The sequence below is a fragment of the Rattus rattus genome, chromosome 12 (genome assembly GCF_011064425.1).
Source record: "Rattus rattus isolate New Zealand chromosome 12, Rrattus_CSIRO_v1, whole genome shotgun sequence".
NCBI lineage: Eukaryota > Metazoa > Chordata > Mammalia > Rodentia > Muridae > Rattus > Rattus rattus.
This window is the reverse complement of record NC_046165.1, coordinates 79,220,167-79,242,362: the sequence shown is the minus strand read 5'-3', so window position 1 is coordinate 79,242,362 and position 22,196 is coordinate 79,220,167.

The following is a 22,196-nucleotide window of genomic DNA, read 5'->3' as shown; positions in this document are numbered from 1 at the left end:
AATCTAGCAGCTGCCTTGGACTTTTGATCTGAGCTCCTGGAATAAAGGCCCAAGTGCTCCTCATAAAATCCCTCTCATACTTGAATTCATTTTTACTGATTTTTTTAGTTTATCTTGCTTGAAGATCATTCTTCTCCTTAGGGGAGAAAGATCAAAGCAAAATCAAAGTTGGGCTGCACTGCCTCTCTGCTCCTATTTGTGAAGCACTGCAGCATCTGTCCCAAGCTGGCCCAGCTCTCTCTGAGCTGCTCTGAGCTGCAAATGCAACTTGCAATGTCCCTTTTAACTCTTTGGAACAAACACATTCCAATGGCACCAGGGTATTATCTAAGGAAAAGTCTCCCATCCTCTCTGTTCTGTAGGTGTTTTGTTTGTTATCTTTTAAGGTAAGTTCGTAATATCATTGATTCTCATCATTGCATAAATAAAACATCTACTGTCATTTCACTGGTCATGTGCCCAGACAAGCATTTGAAAAACCCATTCTGAAACAACAGAAATTATCAGAGGGAAGCTAACACGTGTGTAACTTTAATGTCTCCAGTAGCCTTTGTGACTTTGCCCTAACTACAGCAAAGTCCCTGGAGGGTACACCATGCCACGCCTCCAAAATTTCTTTGTTTCGTTTCATTTTGTTTGTTTATTTGTTTGTTTTTGCCTGAGTTTTATTAGTAGAAACAAAGTTCTGTGATCTGCTTCTCTCTTCTTTCCTTCTGGTTTTATACTTAATGCAAAAGGTTAACATTTTTTTTTTTTACTTCATTTCTTTCTGTGAGAGTTCAGATATCTAGCTGAAAGGATCATGTGTTTGACCTTAGAAAATGGCTAGCTTTAGCATTTGTACTCATTCTTGTTGGCTTTCTCATGGACTCTCATATGACTCTCGTATCTCTCTCATGGACTCTCATATGACTATGATATCTCTCTCATGGACTGTCATGTAACTATCATATCTCTCTCATGGACTCTCATATGACTCTCATATCTCCCTCATGGACTCTCATGTGACTATCATATCTCTCTCATGGACTCTCATGTGACTCTCATATCTCTCTCATGGACTCTCATATCTCTCTCATGTGACTATCATATCTCTCTCATGGACTCTCATGTGACTATCATATCTCCCTCATGGACTCTGATATGACTCTCATATCTCTCTCATGGACTCTCATGTGACTATCATATCTCTCTCATGGACTCTGATATGACTCTCATATCTCTCTCATGGACTCTCATCTCTCTCATGGACTCTCATATGACTCTCATATCTCTCTCATGGACTCTCACATGACTATCAAAGTGTAAGAAGGAAATATGAAAACATTCTCATGAAAACAGTTCTTTAAAATCAAGTTAAAATTAGCTGAAGGGACAGTTGGAATAGGTCATCAGGAAAAACAAACCTTCCTTTTCCTCATGAAATCTCAGCTGGAAAAAAATTTTCAGCAAAAAGAACAATAGCCACCTATTTTTAGCTCGGAGAACGTCTGCTGGCCTCCTGTGTATGGGAAGATGTATCTCTCCCGTATGCTTGTTGCGCTTTGCCCATCGACTGGGTTCAGGCTCTTTGTCTTTTCTCTCTCTTTAATACAGTAACTTTCCAGGTTCTAATATTTCCAGAGAAAAGAAAACGTATTCTCTAAGCATTTTGATTCAACATACCACACTTAGGAAGGTAAAACTACATGCAATGTACCTACATATGCACACACATGTGCACGTGTGCAAACACACACACACACACACACACACACACATGCATACACACTCATACACACACAGAGAGGATATACACTTTGAAACAGGAGTGTTAGTACTATGTTCTCCAAAAATAACTTATCAAATAAATTGGACTTTGCTGATTTTCTTAGAAAATATTTTTTCTTTTATTTCTTTCCTTCTCACAGTGGATTCCTATTCTTTCCTCCTTACTTCCTCTGTCTTCCATTCATTCTGGTTATCCATCTCAAGGACAGCCTAGGCTAAACTAGTCAGGCATGACATAAAAGCAAGAGTGGCCCAGTTAATCAAACTGCAGCCCGGATACCCTCTATTTCCTAGTAAGTCACATTGACCATTTCTTAATCTAAATTTTAATTCCACTGGAACACCTTTGTGTATTTTAGAGAGAGGAATATAAATACCTAAGTTAATAAACATCCTCACGTATAAAGCAATCAGGTTTAGAGGAAAATTAATGACTACAACTGTTACTAAGGAAAAACCTACTATCCTTTTCTTGAGATTGACTTAGAAACAATTGATTTGAGATTGTACGAGTCTGGGCACCTTGGTGTTCGACCTTGATGAGCTTTTCTGTGGACAGTGACCTTTGGGTTATATGTGGGTTGATGTCTATATGCAGGTGATGGCTGGCACAAAATAAGGCGAGGCCTATAATTGGGCAGCGAAAAAGAAAGGCTGGTGAAGAGTTTTTGAGAGGCAGGAGTATAGATAGGAGAAGAGGAAGAAGAACCAAGATGGAGGAAAAGAAAGACGATCCAGATCTGTGTAGCTTTAAACAGCCACAGGTAGCTATGAATATCTTATAAGGGATGGATTATTACAGGACAATTTGTCTTATCTAGGTGATCATTTTATACCAATATCAATTGGCTCTGAGTTTATTGTGTGGATGTTTTATGGGGTGAGAATTTACTGATATAAATCTGATTGATAAATTACAAGCTTCTAGAGTTTTAATTTTGCCAGGGTACAGGGATTTGTGACAACTAACCGAGATATGGGCAGTTTTTGCTTGGGGCTGATGTGGCAGCCCACCAAGGGAACTGAGCAAGTGTGGTAGAGACATTTCTAGAGCACTGCCGAGTCTGGCTGACCGAGATGAGAACACCCCGCTGATGCCATGTGGTCCACTGGTACTGGCACTAGCATGAGAGTATGTTCCATTTTTTTGTTATTTCCCACTACAGTTATAATACCAGTTTTTGCCCAGTAAGACACCTGTTGGTCAGTTCTTTCTGGTGCTAGCCTCCTCCCTAACAACTCAGCTCCCTGGTGATAAGAGGCTGATTTGTGACAGGGGACCCTATGCCTCTATTCTTCAGTAATTGAATAAAAGTCTTTCTCCTTTGTCTATTGTACTTTGGCTTGATTAAGTAGAGAAGAACTGAACCATATTCTGGGCTACAGGATGAGAACACTGCAGATTATTCTAGCTCAAATAATGCTCAGACAAACAGAGTCTAACCACTGTGTCGCTGCAAACAAAAAAAAATGTGGTCTTTAAGAAGGCTGTGCTTTGAGCTCTTATGGTCTATTAAAGTGCATTTAAATATTATTTGAACCATACGAACACATTTCAATTTTAGTAAGAATCATTAAAATTACACTTTATTTTAAATTAATTATAGTTTCAAGACAATTTCAGGTGCATGTTACATGTGAGCTGGTTACCTTTCTCATAGACTCCCATTTGTTCCCATTATTACCCAGAAACTGGCCAGGTGGCTGGGAATACAGTAGAAAAGAAGCAAACTCTTAACTGTGTCTCTATTGTGGCTATTGTCTTATGTAATGGCGAAGTCCACTCTGCAGGTGCAATCTGGATTCTGAGTTACCTTCAGATCTTTTTAGCTCAAGGACATGAATGGCTTTGGGGATAGACAGGGGCCATGTCACATACACAAGAAAGCTGGCCTTCATCTTCCAGGGAAAAGACCCTTCCAGATAGCGAAGAAGCTCTAAATTCTAGAACCCAATGACCTCTGAGCTTAGTTTAGGTACATGGCTCAACACATCCAAGTTTCTCCAAATATTCCTGGTTTTCTCCCTGAGTCTGTGGCCTCCATGGCTAAATTAAAAGGTCTGACTTTTTCAAACACCCTCCTCTCATGACGTCTGCTAGGATTTTCAATATTTCTTTCTCTACTCCTTTTCTCTCTAACTTGTGAGCTGTCTTCTTCGTCCATTTTCAAAATTCTTTTATTAATGAGACTAAGAGCCCTAAAGGAACCTCAATTTCCTCAGCAACACCTGGACTTTGTAGCAAAAGACCGCCTTGTTCTCTGTTACCTCAGTGACCTAGGAAGACTGAAGCTCTATCTACTATCTGCCCAGCTCTAACACACGCTCTGCCTGAAGAATGATTTCCCTCTGCCTTCTCTCCTTGTTCCATAAAAGCATATTGAAGGGTGTCCTTGATATTTTACTCTTCAACATCCACTCATTCATGGCCAGCAATGAGAATCCCAGTGCCCTTTTCACTCTAGTTTTCAGAGCCTGGATCCCTTTGGACCAACATGTACTTCTTATCTTGTAACTGCTTTCTTTCTATCTTACTCCCCCATCATGAAAGAAATATGGGTAGTTTTCCTGGCTATTCACAGGAGGCACTTGTCTGTAAAATGTTGACTAATATTGTTGATGGAGGAAGGACACACACTGAGTCATACCACAGCTGACAGAAAATGTAGCTCCAAGCTCCAAGCCCATGGCCAGCCATATCCATTTTCACATTCCATTACAAACCCCTGTTCCCAGACTCCACTGTTCTTTCCAGTTTTTCCCACCTCACTACCACCTAAGAGGAACCTCAGAATTTGTTTCTATGGGAATTGAGTACTTGAGATGAGATGAATCATGAAAATAAACAACACACCATACTTTTGATCATTTTATGGTAATTCAGTAATATATCTCATTAATCAATCTATATCAATTATATGCTCAAACAGCATACTATGTTAAATAAATATACTGAGTTATAATATGCTAGGTTTTAAAATATACTGGATTAAATAAAACTTCTTAAAATTTTCCTCATCTGCCATATACTTTTTTAATGTGACTACTAAAAGATTCAAAGTTATATGTAGTTAGCACATCCTTTCAATTGGACAGTGACGATGTAGCACCTGGGGCCTCAACTTCTCAAAGCAGCACATGATAGTTCACATGGCATACTAAATGCAGTGATGTTTTAAACCCCAGAGACGAGATCTAAAATCCCATGAAGAAGGGTATGTGGTGCTCTTCCAGTAGAGCCTTTCCACTACTGTTCGTGGAAATGTGCAGTTGTCCTGAACTGAATTTAGTCTGTGTGGAATCTTGTATTCTCATAAGCTCAACCCTTCAGACTGGTTGAAGAAGAAATAGTCACTTTCAGGAAAGAATTACACTCCACTTACTATTCGTAAGCCCTGCCACAACTGAGCCCTGCTATCTCATTCTTTAGCTACCTTCCCAGTTTCATACTGAGATACAATGGATTCTGATATTGAATTCTGCTTCTCATTTTCCCACATTGTTGAAAGTACACAGTTAACCGTGATCAACAAAACTGCTTTGATTCAGTGTGGTTTCTTTGGTGTGGGTGGGTATTTTAATATCTCACTGGAAGGCCTAGGGTTAGATATCAGACATGTCTCCTAATACTATCCACCTGACCCAAAGCCAGTTTAATCCAGTATGCACAACTAGCCACATCCTAAAGCCTTAAAATGTTTTGAAATTTTTTAATTGAAAAAAACCCTGAATGTGGGATTGATGAACTCATCCTGGATTATTCTCATCTTTGCGCTGATACGTTCATGAAATATAACTTCAAATCTTCTAGAGGACGGGCCACACAGGTACAGGTCCTGAGGTCTCAAGAGAGTCGGGATGCAGTCGTGTAGCAGAGTGGGTTTCCAAGAGTGTTTTCAATCTTCCCGAGGGTCAGTTCATCATCAGTTAGGACAATAGTGGCGCTTATGGCACTGTTGAGACATATGCAGTCTCTGAGTTACAGAAGTGACCTTTTTCTAGGCATTCTGAAAGAGCCTACCTCCTTAAGGTTAGTACTGGTCATGGGATCAGTTCTGGCCACTGAAATGTCAGCAACTATGCTGTGTCCTTTCCAGATGGGTGCACTTAATGGCGAGGGTTGACACTCAACTTATTTCTATTCAGCCTTACTGATCATAGCAGGAGGCATCGACAAGAAAACGTAATGCAGTTAAAGCAAGTTGGCATGCCAGGCTGAAACCTGGAGGGATTCTGTCCTGGAGGACTGCCTCATGGCTCCAAAAGGCGTTCCAGATGCAAGAAATAGCATTTGATGAATAAAATCCCTAAAACTGGGGGTATTTGCTCCTCTTGTAGAACTTAAGTTGAATTAGTTGCTGTGAAAGGGCTGTAATGATTTAATAAGACCATATACATTAAAAATACATAAGCATCATCAGAGGAGGGCATGTAATAATATAGTGTAGAATTATAGCTTCTGCTCAGTACTTTGCCTACAGTTACCGTTCACTTCAATAGATGGTTTCCCATGATCTTGCTGTTATTGTCTGTGCTTAAATCTTAACTACTTGGTGTGTAGCTGTTTCCCAAATTGAAATATTCACTCCTGAAGAGAGGAGGAAGGCTTTTAAGACTCAGAAAGTAAATGAAACGTCTCAGACAGCACCAACCTTGCAAAGGTCTAACCACAGTAAGCAATTGCTGGGAAGAGGAGACCCTCCAACCGGTGAGCAGCCTGCAATGTCCAGAGAGCCTCAAGGGTGAAGCTTTCATAAGCTGTCACCCATGCAAGGTGACTTTTCAGTGATGAAGTTGCCTCCAGGACAGAGCTGCTTCCGGTTTTAGCTCCTCATGCCAGCCTGCCTCAGCTGGCACATTTTCCTGTCAATGCCTCCTGCCCTGGCTCACTAAGTCCAGAGAGGAAAGAGACCAGGTATCAACACTTGCCATTAAGTGTTCTCATTTAGGAATGACACTGCAACGTTGCTCTTAAAAACACTGCTTTCCATTGTATGGAATGTGTTACCATGGCAGAAATATCTAGATCTTTTAGTGTAGAGTATATGTCAATCAGCGTACGGTGGCAAGCCTGAGTTTATTCTGATGTAACCTGCAAGTGACATTTAAAACCATCCCTTCTGCTTATTATCTAGGTCATGTCCCCTCCCCAAGTGCCCCAGCTATGTGTCCTACACCGCTCAGTCTGCTCCTGGGTTTGGCAACTTTCTTCCTTTGTGATGATGGGAAGCCTCTTCTCTTACTCGTGGCAAACAGGTTAGCTGCCATGTAGACGCGATATTATGAAACACAAAGCAGAAATTCTCTGGAATCTCTGTCAGGTGCTCCAAGATTGCAGTTTAACTGGTTTTTACCTCCTGACATATGAAGTTTGCCTCTTCACCATAAGCCAAGAAAGAAGAAACAAAGAAAGAAACAAAGCGACAAAGAAAGAAACAAAGAAAGAAAGGGAAAGAGAAAGAGAGAAAGAAAGAGAGAGAAAAAGAAAGAGAAAGGAAAGGAAAAGAAAAGAAAAGAAAAAAGGAAAAAGTGGTAATAATGTCCAAGACAATGAGAAGGAATTAAAAGTAGGGAAAGGAAATTATAATGTGAATATTCATATATCAGATTTTTAAATATGAGAAGAGGAGACAGAAATAGGTCAAGCACACAGCAGTGAAGACCTAGAAATGGAGCAGTTCTAAGTCTTGTCTTTGGCAAGAAATGCAAGCAATGTTATAGCCAGACACATTGAGGTATGCCCCACTGCAGGCCAGACATACCAGAAAACGATCTGGCTAGAGGCACTAGTTGTATCCAAGAGAACGTGCAATCCAGCCTCTCATGGGTAGGCCAACTGTACCTACCACTCCCGACCCTCACAGTGCCTCATCCAGTGTTTACCATCAGCCCTACCAGAAGCCCCAGAGGGACAGCAACCCATTGCTATCTGGCTCTAGGAATGTGCTCACGGCACCCCTGCTCATTGGATTCTCCTAAGCTCCCATGTGTGCACCCATAACAAACTCTTTTCTAAAAGTTCACCCACTTTGCAGTCCATAAAATTTCTTTTCCAGATTTACAAGGCAAGAAGGATATGGAGCCACAGATTTGATAGAAGCTTTGAGACTATGAGCTTCCAGAACCCTAATTCCTGAGTTAATCCCTCTTGATGTTTGAAAACTTGTCACAGTCAAGTAGTCTGCCTTCTCTTTGTATTAATAATTAGATACATTATATGATGTTCATTCATATGAGATTTATATGTGCATATACATACATATACATATACTAATATATATACATATGCATATACATATACATATATATGAGAGATGCTATGTATATGTTACAGATACAAAACATGTATGTATGTATATATATATATATTGTACATATGCTGGATAGTTATTGTATATGTGGTTTATTTCTGAAGAGAAGAATTTGAGCAACTCCCCTAGATTGATCCCCAGAACCAATGGCTGGGTGTCTAAGTGACATATAACTAAAACAAAGACATGTGTAAAAATCTATGTGTCTGTGACTCTCAACAGTTACACAGAAAGATGTAGGGACATTAGAACCCTTGCACACTGCCAGTCAGAATGTAACATCACATGGCAACTGTGGAAAATATCATATTATCCCTTTAAAATTAAGTCTTGCCTCATTAAACAATGCGGTTGGGTACTACTGTTGGGTACCTAGTCCAAATAAGTTAAATGGGGAACACAGTTTTATACCTATGTTTATTGAAGCATTGATCTCACCAGCCAAGAGACAAAACGAGTCTGACTATCCCCTGATGGTAATTAAAAAAAATGTATATACAACAGTAACATATTATTAAGCATTGAAAATAGGGGAATCCTTGTACCTGATGCATAACATAACATAAATTCTGAAGGTATTCGTAAGTAAAATAAGGCCATCAAAAAAGACAAATACATGATCCTAACTATATGCAGAACTAACACACAGAGGCAGGAAATGAACTGGTAGTTGACAGGATGTCAAAGTTATAGAAATGATGGGCAGTGATGGCCCTCATAGCATTGTGAATATATGTACTACACACTATTGAACTGTACACCCAGAAATAGTTAAGCCATAAATTTGATATTAAGTATAGATTTGTACCACAGTGTTTAAAAACTAAAAAAAAAAAAAAGGCTATTGGTGCCACAAAGCAAGTGGAAGCCACCAAGAAAAGTTCCATGTGCAAGCTTAGTGCTTTATCCTGATGGCTAGAGTGGGACATCACCCAGGAGGTAATGGGGGTAAGGGTGACAGCAGCCCCAAAGTACTAGGCAAACAATTCGGTTAAAAGTGCTCCGACATTGAATTTACCTCCAATTTCCCAAGCATCCAGTGCTTTCCCACTTCAGTGAGAACCTTTCGTTGCCATGACTGCTCTGCCTGCCGAGTCTGGGAGATCTTTCCAGCTTCCCTCCAGAGAGGAGGGACAGATGGCAACATTTCTTTTCTCCTGGTCCCTATCCCCTGCCAATCCATGTGGCTTCCTCTCCAAGACGTCCAAGTGTGTGAGTCGCACTCCTTCCCACTCTTATCGTTCATTACTTTGCCTGTCTGAGACTGAGACATATGGAGGCTGTGTGTCAGTGTGGGCTCAGTTTCCTATGCCACTGCCAAAGTTAAAGGCAGCCCCAGAACCCAGGCAACTCATCTTCCACCTGTGGAGCTGACTAGGAGGCCGGATAGAAGTCTGAAAAACTAAAATTAAAATGGCATGTGGACAGACTTCAGCCTGCTCAAACCAGAAAAACCTGCTCAAATCAGACCTGTTGGCAAAGATAACACATGCTACCTTGTATCAATCAACATTTATTCACAAGACTGTTCAATGTAATATTGGCTAATTCAGGGGGTGGGGGCGGGGGTAGCTGGGAAATATGTCTGTCAGTGTGAGACCTGCTAAATGTACTGTGGAATACCGAAAAGGGGTGCTGTTAAGTGCTCTTGTGTAAACGGGACATTTACGTCAGAATTGTCAGAGAGTCAGCTGCAGAAAGGAGTCATCTTGCCTATTTTCTGCCTATAGCACTTAATGGTTCCTCTGCTCCCCAGCTCTCACAGCTAGTAAGGGTATGGAGTGATACATCCACATGGGATAGGAGGCTTGTGTTTCTTGAGAAGTTCAACAGTTTCTACCACATGACCCAGCCATGCTAAACACATATTCCCAGGGAATTTAGAGCATAATTCCATACAAAGATCTACGCAAGATGTACGGCCACTATAGTTACAATATCACACATTGTATAATTTTACTTGTATGTATGTTTTCAAGGCTGACCTTGATATTGATAACCAATTGATGTACTCTTCTTTGGGGAAGGCTATTTCTCCTGCTCTCAGCACTCTTCAGTTACTTGTAGTTCTTTGTCTGGGATCAAGGCCTTCCCTTCCACATTAACATGTCTATTGGTGTAGCCTTTGTTTAGGCAAAGACTTTGTTTCTTTCCGGTCTTAGGCATTCGAGTCTAGAGACTTCACAGGTGTAGCTTCTGACAGTTTTGGAGGAGACACAATCTCAGAGCAAATTCCCTGATCCTTTGATTCTTACAGTCTTCCCGCTCCTCTTTAAACACTGCCTTTTAGAAAACTGATACAGGCTATAGGGAACTCAGTATGGCGGCTTCTCAAAAGACCAAAATTAGAACTCCACATGCCCTAAACAGGTCCAAGTGACCATACCACAAAGGTGCATAGGCATCTGTGTTTATTGCTGCTTTGCCCACACTCATGGGATTTCCAATATTTGCCTACCGTCATTCCTCCACATGTAAGGAGCAAACGACGTCCCTTTGGATTAGATTGTGTTCAAATGCTTGATTTTAAAAACTGCCATTTGATTCTTTGAGAGTCCACCTTACTCAATCAGAATGGCTGTCAACAAGACAGCAAATGCCAATGGGCTCTTCGAAGATGTGGGGAAAAGAAGCATCCCCATTACTGCTGGTGGGGATATAAAACATGTGTGGCCACCATGAAAGTCAGTATGGATGTTCTTCAGTAAGCTAAACATAGAACTAGCATGTGACTGAAATGTACCATCCTGAAATACATGTAACGGGTTCTCCATCAACATGCCACAGGTATGTACTTACTGTGACACTGTATGAAACAGCAAGGAAATGGAGCAAGCCTAAAAGTCCCTCAACAATGAATGTGTAATGTAAATTTGCTATGTATGCACAGTGAAATATTAGGTAGCCCTAAAGAATATGAAAGTATGGCATTTATAGAAAATGCACACAACCAAAACTTATTATGTTAAGCAAAATAAACTAGGCGCATAAAAAAATACTACATGTACATCTTACATGAACAAACTAGATTAAAATTATATGTCTACATATATGTATATGTGTGTTTATATATGTATCTGTATAAGTGTGTGTATTTGCGTATGGGGGAGAGGTCATGAAACTAAAAGGGAGATAATGAGCAGGGAGGAAAGGATCTTTAGGGAGGTGGGAATATGGTAACAAAAAAGCAGAAGAGGAAGCTGGGGAGGTGGCTCAGTGGAAAAGGACTTGCCATCTAAACCTGTGACCAGATTCCCAGAAACCATGTAAAGCCCAGTGTGGCAGTGACTGTCTGTAATTCCAGCACTCCTAAAACAAGATGGGAGACAGAGACAGGAGTTCAACATCGTATTTCAAAGGATATGGAGAATAATGGGAAGTGCACTGAAGCAGGATCACTTTTACAATTAATCTCCCAGACCCACGCGGGAGCAGACGTGGCTTCACACCCAACATAGTATTTCATTTGACCAAATCAAATAGGTGGAATCCCAGTTTAGAAGAAAGTCAAAACTGGCCCAGAGGAGAAGACAGTTAAAATGCCCAGAGCCCTGCAGTTGCAGGGGTGGGACTCATGCTTTGCTCTGCCTAATTTCAGAGCATCTGCTCCCATCATCCTCTCCAGTGCAAAAATGGTCTGGGATTCCAAGCCTAAACAGCCCTCCGTGTCAGCGCCACTTCAGAAGAGGTGCCAGAAGTCATTTCACAGATGGAAAGACCAACTGAGTTGGGGAGAGGTCAGGCTTCCTCTAGTCCAAGAATCAAGCTTTCCGCTGGTCATTAGATTTCTGTCCAAAAATGAAATCTCTCAGTCTGAATATCAGTGTTAACAAGAAAGTCTTGGCTGAGTAGCTAAGACTTGGCATGTTAAACTCATGAAGGCATTCCACATAGCATGAGTAAGACCATCCTATTGGAGAGACTCATTAAGACTTTTTGACCTATTAAGGGTTGATCATTATCATTAGCCTCCTGTTTATGTCTGCTTGTAGAAGTGATTTCCAGGTTGTTAATGGGATCTGTTTTTAAAGTTCACATGGCAGTCAATGATTTAGAAATCAGGCTGTATTTTCCCCATAGAAATAATACAAGAAATGCTTCTAGGGTAGCCTATTAAAGCCCATTTAATACACAATGGCTACAGTACAGTACACAAAAGAAAGGACCACTTCCCTGACGTTCTAAAAATAAAATGTTTAATAAAACGCCAAGCAAGTTTTAATTCAGAAGTCCACGAATGGAGTTTGTTCTCTACCTGCACTTCAGAAACTGAAGAGAGCAATATAAAAGTCCTTTTTCCAACAGATAGGACCATTTTCACCTGCCTTCCAGGCAGAATAAACTGTAGTTACATTTAGTTTTAAAGAACTGGTTTTCCTCACACGTGTAAAGGGCAGTTATATGAACCTGTTCATTTTTTAATCCTCAAAATATTTCTAATAACAAGATTTTCATTTTTGCACTTAGTATAAATGGGCTGTCATACCAAAATACCATGGACTGGATGACTTAAATAACAAAAAGTCATTGCTTCACATTTCTGGAAACTAGAAGGGTGTACCAACAATTTGGTTCCTGATGAGGACTCTCTTCCTGGCTTCCATAAAAGAAAGAAAGGGAGGTGGGAGAAAGAGGACCAATAACGAGAGATTTGCCTGTGCACATGCATATGGGGACCTCAGAGCAACCTTTGGTGTTGTCTCCTCAGAAAACACTCCTCTTGTTGTTGTGACAGTGTCTCTCAGTGGTCTGGAGCTCACCAGACAGGGTAGGCTTGGCTTGCTATGAAGCCCCAGTACCAGGCTGTTTCCATCTCCCAATGCTAGGATTAAAAGCATGCTCCACCAGACCCAGCCATTTCATGTGTCTGTGGGATTGCTTAGGTCCTTACACTTACACAGCAAACATTTGGAGAACCGAGCTATTTCCACAGACCTAAGGAATTTCCTCTTCTTGGGCCAAATTTCTACTGATTTAAGACTCATCACTGATAACCCCATTTAACATTAGTTACCTTCTAAAAATTCTGTACCCCAACACACAAACATCCTGAATTAAGTCATCAACATCTCATGGGAGAAGGGTGTTTGAATCAGTGCATGGTGTAAAACTTAAAAAAAATAAAAGAATCCACTCTAAATTGTGAATAAGTTACTCAAAACCGTTTTCATGTGATTCTGCCTTCCTCCCTGATATTAGGAGAAGTTGTCAGATGGGCTATAAGAGGGTTCATGATCAGCCTGGTCTCCTTATTTGAGACTGTAGTGCCTACGAGTTTCTATGGAGGCTCATGCTAATTGCCAACTTGAAGCCCAGCAGGTCAGCCTCTAGCAGACCTGTGAGAGATTGTCTCTTAAGGCCAGCCTCTGAGAATGTCCCTAAGGTCTTAGCTTAATTACGTGACCTGAGGTGGGAGGACCAGTCTCAGTTGTCACTGCTGGTCAGGGCCTCCCTGGCTGTCTGAGACGGAAAGGGCGGTCTGAGCTCTAATGTCCCTCATCATTCCATTCCTGTGCTCTTGGGCAATCCTTTCAAGCTCCTGCCACGAAATTTTCCTGCCACGGTGTTCCATCATCTGGAACTGTGAGCTGAATAAACACTTTTCCCCTTAAGTTGTTTCTGTGCAAATATTTCATCCCAGCATCAGGAAGAAGCTTACCTCTCATTTCAGTCTGATCCAGCTGAGTAGGACCTCCTTCCTGTCCCAAGTCCCTAAGCACAAAGGCGCTGCTTTCCACAGCGTCTCATTTAACACCAACCGTGTCCCTTCTGATCCTTCTGCTACCCTCTTTGCTGTCTACCATCCTTCCTTGTTTAACCGTCAACCACAAGACATAACTCACTTGTTATTTCTCTGTCATCTCATCACTCCCACTGACATGTTAAATCCATAACAGTGGGGATTTTGTCCTTTTGTTCTTTCCATGAGATGTCACACTTCAGGGTTCCAAAACCTGCAAGCCCCAGTTCCACAATCTCTGTATCTACATGTTCATTCTTTAATTAATGTGCTCTTATTGGACTGTCTTTCTGAAGTCTACTACATGAATAGAATAGATCCTCTTCTGTCTGACAGATGATTTATCGGAAGATAGATAATAGGTCCTCAGATCTGCGGATCGAAAATTCATTGTTCTGACATTTGGCAAGCAGCCTCCCCAGGAGTCCTTGGTTTTCCAGTCACTTTCTGTAAAATTCATGTTTCCTGTGGTTCCATAGAGCAGCATAAATCTAGCTAAGGCTGCTCTCTAATCAACACTCATTTGAATTGTGCAACTGGGTAATGTTTTATCACCCAGTAAAATTATATCTGCGGTCGATGATGTATTTATTCATGGGTAACCAGGATTGTATTATTTAAAACCCAAAATTATATCTATTATGAAAAAGATGTAGCTCAGTGATTATGATCATTTGATTTCACTGAATTAAGTTTTACTAGTTTCTTAAATCTGCTTTTTATCAATTTAGGTTAAAAAGAAACACCATCGTCAAAAATAAATCTCTTTCATTGCTTCTAAGTAGTTCTTAGATGGGTGCTTCTGTCTTCTGTTGGTGTAGTTTCTGTCATGCAGCTCTGCTCAGATGTTGTTGCCTTGAAACCCATTCTCTCTGACTTTCAATCAGCTGGACCTGAGCAGGTTCTGTGGCTTCCATGAAGGCTCCTAATGGGGCTAACTTGATAAATGAGTTTGCAAGACTTGTAACCTGGGAGGTAGAGTGTGAAATCAAATTGTTTTTAACTTAGCTGAGAGCCGAGGGAGAATCTATTGTGTCCTCCCTGTGTTTTCATAGCAAGACTTGCATTTTGCTTATTCTTGTTATTTGATATTTGATCCCGTGCATTGAACACATTCTCAAGCATGCTTCTTTGCAGGATCTTTTCCTTTCCTCTAAAATGCTCAACTTCAAACCTAATATCCACAAAAATACTTGTACATTAAACAGAGTTAAGTCACTTGCTGGGAAATGGAGATGACTAGGGACCATCACAGTGAGAAAATTAAGCCAGTTTCTGAAAGAATATACTGGGTGTTTTCTCTTCTTTGTGGGTCTTATTTTTTTTTATTTTGGTGTTTGGAAAAATAATTTTATTAATTTTTTACAATCCGGTCTTTGCCCTCCCCTTCCAGTATGCCCTCCTACAGATCCTCCTCCCATTCGTCCTCCCTTCTGTCTCCAAGAGGATGTCCCCCATCAACCAATACCAGGCCTCACCACTCTCTGGGGCCTCAAATCTTTCAAGCATTAGGCACATCTTCTCCCACTGAGGTGAGCCCAGATAGTCCTCTGCCGTATATGTGTCTGGGCCTCAGACCAGGTCGTGGATGCTGCCTGGTTGGTGGCTCAGTGTCTGCGAGATCTCGGGGGTCCAGGTTAGTTGAAACTGCTGGTCTGCTTATGAAGTAGCCCTCCTCCTGAAAAGCTTCTTCAGCCTTTCCCTAATTCAATCACAGGGGTCCCTAACTTCAGTCCAATGGTGCTTTGTTCAATTCCTTCACCTGTTTGATTGTGCTTTTCTGTACTTCTTTAATGGATTTTATTTGTTTCCTCTTTAAGAGCTTCTACCTATTTACCTTTGTTCTCCTGTATTTCTTTCAGTGAGTTATTTATATTCTCCTTAAAGGACTCTATTATCTTCATGAGATAGGATTTTAGATTAGCATTATGGTATCCAGAGCTTGCTGTGGTAGAACTGGCTTCTGGTGGTACCAACGTATATTGGCTTCTGTTGTATATAGTCTTGTGATTACCTCTTGTCATCTGGTTATCTCTGATGTTAACTGGCTTGAGTGTCTCTGTCTTGAGCCTGCCTCCTGTGTCCCTGGGTTGCTGCAGGTTTTCTGGGAAACCTGTGGCCCTGGCTGGACCAGATCTCCTGGGAGGCCTTCAGAGTAAGGCATCTTCAGAGGGGCAGACAAGTGGATGATCTGCCTCTGTAGAAGGCACTGGCCCAGTTCTTAGATTTTATTTGTAAATAAAATCACAAACGGTATTGAAGTAGAAGTGAAATTGTCTAGAATAATAAAAGAAACAAATGGGAATGGGAGGGTATGGTGGTAAGTGGGAGGTATGTCCCTCCCAACCCTCATAGACTCATGTGTTTCAATTCATGTCCCATAGGGAGTGGAGGCGTGGTCTTGCTGGAGTCATCCTGTCCTTATTGGAGTAGGAGGAAGTCTGTCACTCTGGGGGTGGACTTTGAGGTCTCCTGTGCTCAAGCTATAACCAGTGTGGCACATACTCTCCTTTTTCCACCTGTAGATCAAGTTATAGAACTCTCAGCTCCCTTTTCAGCACCATATCTGCCTGCACACTGCTATGTTTCCTGCCATGACAACAGATAAACCTTAAAACTATAAGCCAACCCCAAATTAAATGTTTTCCTTTATAAAAGTTGTGGCCGTCATGGTATCTCTTCACACCAATAAAACTCTAAGTCAGAGGGGTAAAAAAGCAAAGGGTAGGAATAAGTAAAAGTATCGCTTCTAGCCTTTTGGCTAAGAGCAAGTGTAGGAATAGGTAAAAGGAAATGTGCTCAATATACCATGTGTTCTCATGTAAAAATGACCTATAACACATGTATAGTGAAAAAAGTTAGTCCCCTTTCAAATTAAATAACTGCATTGAAATTCAGTCTTTGAAAATTATTTAAGGCACAGAATTTTAAAAACATGTAAATGGTAATCAATGACACTATCAAAAGCCTATGAAATAAAAAAAATCATGTATAGGGTCTGAATGTGCTCAGTCTTCCATGAAATACAAGTAAGAGCTATGTATAGAAAATACCTTGGGGAAAGAATAAGCCAGTCTAGCCCTAGTTCAATGAGAGACTCTTTCTCAAGTAAATATGGCTGAATGTGGCAGAGTGAAACATTTGTTGTCCTCCTATGGCCTCCATGTGTAAACATATGTATGCACACCACAGAGAGGGGCATGGGCATTACATTCATGCTTATAAATAATGAACAAATAATGAGGGAATGAGTGTTATAAAACATCCCATGAACTTCAGACCTTGCCTCCTGATGGGGACTCTGCAGTTGTAACAGGGAAGTGAATCCACAAAGAGATGAGAATGAAAACATAGTTCATATGACTTCAACAACCTATACCAGACTTTGGGAAGTCTAAAGTCAGGCAGTTAATTGTTGGTTAATTTAAAACATGATACAATTTAGGAAAGGATTCCAGGCAACAATCATTCAATTCCAGGTTTACAATAAAACTTAATATAGAAACTCCTGTGCAACATGACTATGAGGTTGGGCTCTATAGATAAAAGGCCTAGAATATAATGTGGTCCAGGCAAACAATAAAGTTCACAAAATATCTCCCCTAAGGATGGGTTACAGTCTAGAAAGAGAAGAGTCTGCAATAATTATTCTGGGGAATTAGGGTAAGGTCTGCCCCTATAGCAAAGAGTAGGTGAGGTCTGCCTCCAGATACAGAAAAAAAGTCAACTGCTCATTAATAAAATCTACTCCACCATCTAGATGGGCAAACAGATATTTTGTCTCCTCCACTGGGAAGAGGCCACTGTGTGTTTAACATTCCTGGTTTCCCTAATAATCTGTGAGCACAAGCAGCTTTGTGCCCCCTATATCTCCCCCTTCCAATGTTTTTAAAGAAAAAATAGTGGATATAGTAGAGGTCATGGTAGAATTCATTGACTCCATGGCTATTCTAATTAATATAGGCAAGCAAAAGAGAATTATAAGACTAGCTAACAGAAGACCAAGGAAAGGGGAAAGCCATTTCAGTTCACCCACCTCTTAATTTCCACTAATATTTTTGCTGTAATCAAATGAGTATAATGCTGCCAATTCCACTAAAACCTTTGTAAGAAAACCTTAGCATGACAAACAATATCATACTGTCTCCTGGCACAGGTGTGTCATGTGTGATGAGTTAAAGTCCTGATGTCTCAAGTTTTCAGGTTATTCCTCTTTGGGATTTTCCTTTTGATGGATCTATCTTCAGATATTACATTGTTCCAGTGGTCTCTGGGTGTCCTGTTTGGATGCATCTGATCAGAAGCTTTCTGGGACTTTGTTCATATTCTGGGAATACATAAACATAACCTCATCCCAGTAACAACACTGGGTCTTTTCAATGATTGATTTCTAGATCATTTCATTTAACATATGCTTCGGGTCGGGTCTCCTTTATAACAAAATGTATTTGAGGAGCAGAAAAGCATTATCTGTAGTGACAATTTCTGGAGTTTTGGTTTCTTTGAAGAACACAGCAGTATGGGAATGTGCTTTCATTTTAATCCTAGTGTGGGATATAGGGCTGCTTCAGATTGTTGACGGCAGCTATGATTTGCCTTGTGTTCTAGTAGGAAGTAGTCTATTGATAACTGATGAGTTACTATTCCACCAGCAAAATGAGCCAATTCAAGCCAGATTAGACGATATAGAAGTAAGTTTATGAGTGGCTTCCCTGGTCCCAAGGAATGAAGCTAGGGAAGTTGCTGTGGGGAAGGAGACAGAGGGAAGGGTGAAGAAAAAGAAAATGCCCTCAGAAAAGAGGAGGAGGAGGAAGAAGAAGAGGAGAAGGAAGAAGAGAGAGGGGAAGGAGGGAGAGAGGAAGACAGAAGGAAGAAGACATCTAAATGTCTGGATTTTATAGGCAAAAGCTGTTGAGGAAGGGGAAGCTAAGCACCTGGCTGGAAACTTCATAATATGCCAGGTAGTGACTGAAGAATGCTGGGAGAAACTGAAGGCCAGGTCCACTTTGCTATGTTAAATATGCACTTCAGTTGTTTGTCCTAGGTTTGAGTCTCAACATCTCAGCCTTGTTTTGATAATAAATAAAGGGCAACAAAATCATGACTACTTCCTGCTGACATTAGGGGTGACATAATTTTTTCAGATCCTAAGGAAATTGGGTGCTGGTCAAGTCCTGGGAGAGCTGATTGTTTCACTGCTCTCTAGGCTGTGGGTCCATCTCAGAGTAGGAGTGTGCAGGTCCAGTTAAAACAGTCTGTGATGCTGGACCAGAGTACCTGTGGGTAAGCATTTTGGAGCTGTCCTGGATGCATATTCTGAGTAAATACCTGGTCTTGGCAGAATGCTGGAACAGAAGTATAATGTGGCAAAAGATAAAGTTAAGTAGGTTAGGTAGAATTTTTTTCCTTGGGTGTACATTTGAAACTTTTAGGACCATGGTCTTGATAGTTGGAGGAGGGGAAATCCCAGGACCATGGAAAGAAGAATAAATTCCACCCTCATAAATAGGCAGATGGAGAAGGAAACAGGACGTTGGTTGGCAGTACTTATCTAGAGTCCATCTGACCCGAGAGAGGTGGCTTCAAGTGGATTCCCTGAAGCTTATAAGAATCTGTTAAGTTTATAAATAGATACATTTTACATATGTTAGTATTACCCCTATTTAATGTTAAAGCGCTGAACTTTGAAGTCTCAATACAACAGTAGCACAGTGAGGGGAAGAAATCTGAATCATTTTTCATTCCTTCCATGTACCTTAAATCATTTTCCTATCATCAATCAAGTTTTTCATAATTTGCATTTACCAACCTCAAAACACCTCCTGAAACTCTCAAACACTTTCTTAAATCCTCAAACACTTTCTTAGAAGCTTTCATATCCTCAGAACTTACATTAAACTTTAACCTTACATTTTCTCCTATCCAACTGTGGTGGTTTGAATATACTTGGCTCAGGGAGGTGTACCCTTGTTTGAGTAGGTGTGGCCTTGTTGAAGGAAGTATGTCATTATGGGCGTGGTCTTTAAGACCCTCATCTTAGCTCCCTAGAAGTCAGTCTTCTCCTAGCTGCCTTCAGAACAAGAGGTGAAACTCTCAGCTCCTCTAACCCCATGCCTCCCTGGATGCTGCCATACTCTCACCTTGATGATAATGGACTGAACCTCTAAACCTGTAAGCCAGTCCCAGTTAAATGTTGTCCTTATTAAGAATTGCACTGGTCGTGGTGTCTGCTCACAGCAGTAAAGCCCTAAACTAAGACACAGATTATTCACCATGAGACACTGGTGGTTCATCCCTGGGAGCAGTCATTGTAAAATGAGTTCCTTCAGATGAAGGAATAGTGAAAAATTACTTATTTCACTAGTCTTTAAAACCCTTAGAGACCTGAGAAGGATAAATTTTATCTGACTAAGCAGAAAGTATAATCCAAATGTCCTTTGTATCAATTAAAATGACAAACATCCCTTACCTAGATGGCTACTCCACTAGGTTCCAGTGGTGTTGATGGCTTAGTTGGGGACACAGGTTCCAGGGTAGAATCAGTCTTCAGCTGCCAGGCCCAGTAAATCTGAGAGGCCTTCCTGTGGGGAAGGAACTTGGAAGACTGACCTTGAGGCAAGCCTAGTGCCTTGTTTTGTCCACAGTTTGTGCAGTGTCCTGGCAGCAGGAAAGACACTGGATCAGTATGCCCAGTGGTTATCATACCACAATTGTGGTGAAATCCTTTGTCACTGTGCCTTTACCTTCTTGGAGACCTAGTGCTAAAATTTGGGAGTCTGTCTGTTCTGGTAAGTTTAAGCATGTTAGCTGTCATATTCACCATGTCTTTAAAGTGTCTGAGGACTGTTATGTCCAGATTGCAGAGATCCCAAAGACCACCAAGGAGCTGATTCCAATGCAAGTCACACAGGGTCTTTTATTACAAGCTCGAGCAGGGACTCTCACTGTCACTACCTCAGTGGATCTGAAATGAGAGCCCTGAGCTCAGGGGAGGTAAGGCTTTTGTAGAAAACTCCACACACTCACTAATTTTCCTTATAAGTAGGCTTCTAACTGATTAGTGTTTCAAACTTGGTTTTGTGACTCATGACTGTTGCATCAGCAAGGCCACCTGGCCCCCTAAAAATACTCAAGTTTCTCCTGATTGGCTGTTGCTATGTAAGATGGCCCTGATCTCCTACTCAGGCCTTGTCTCTATGGTCTTTTTCCTGTGACTAGGAAGCTGCATTGGGTGTTGGTAGGTGCAGGGGCCTGCATTACAGAACTAGGGGAAAAATTGGAACATGTGGGGACCTGCATTCAAAATGGAGTGGTTGCCTAGGTCTCCCAAGGACCATCTGACTTTCTAAAGTAAATTTGAATAGACAAACTTTGTTTGCTTCTAGCTACCCATCCTAGGCTTAACCTTGAAAACATATAGGTCAGTAAATAAGGGTTGAAAGTATCTAGAGTGTACCTGTAATATTAAAATAAAGTACTTTTCAAAGTAAAGACATATAACATAACCATCATTTCTAAAACAAGAAAAACCAAGTTCTAGTGAGTATAAATACTTTAAAGGTCTCCAAAATCAATACCAAGTAAGTTGCTATTATGTTACAAGGTTTGGCTGTCAGAGCCATTAAGCAAGGTACATTGCTCTTGTTTTCTTTCCCCAACCCATACCGGAGGTGACTGCTCTTAATCGAGATGGTGGTAAAACCATGGCTTATCATCTTTATCCCATAGTCAAGATGGAGACCAGTCAAGTGCTGTTTAGTGTGGCCAGGATGCAGTTAGGCAGGCTTGGCATGCAATTTAAAATGAGCAAGCTGTTTCCTCAGCACTACCATTGCCACCTAGGCCTTTCATGGACTGGAGGGAGGTGTAGTGGTGGGTGAGCCTGGGTGGCACCTGAGACTGCGTGTTAAGAGGTGCTCAGCTGCTAAAGCCATGGTGTGGTAAAGGAGGGGGAGGTGCAAGAACCCAGTTCCAGAAAATTGGAAGTTCAGATCAATTTAAATAAAATTTGCAGTTTTAGATTCAGTGGCATACATTTTTACAAGCTTTTCCAGGATGGAAGGCTCAAATGTACAGGATCCTGCACATAAGCCTGGGGTCTTTCAATGGATGAATGGTAGCCTCAGCTCAAATGTCTTTGTTCCAGATTAATTGGGTTTGCCCTGGCCTGATAGGATCTTACAGGAGATCCCTGGGGATCTGGAGACCTAGAAGGAACACCCCATGCTCCAAAGCTGCTGGGAGATAGTTACTCACTGAGTACAGGGTGATCACATCAGGCAGAGTGAAAGATGAAGAAAAGGAGTAGTCTCTTATGCCCACATGGCTGGAGTATCCAAACCCACCCCTCAAGTCTTGGCATTAGATGTTAAATT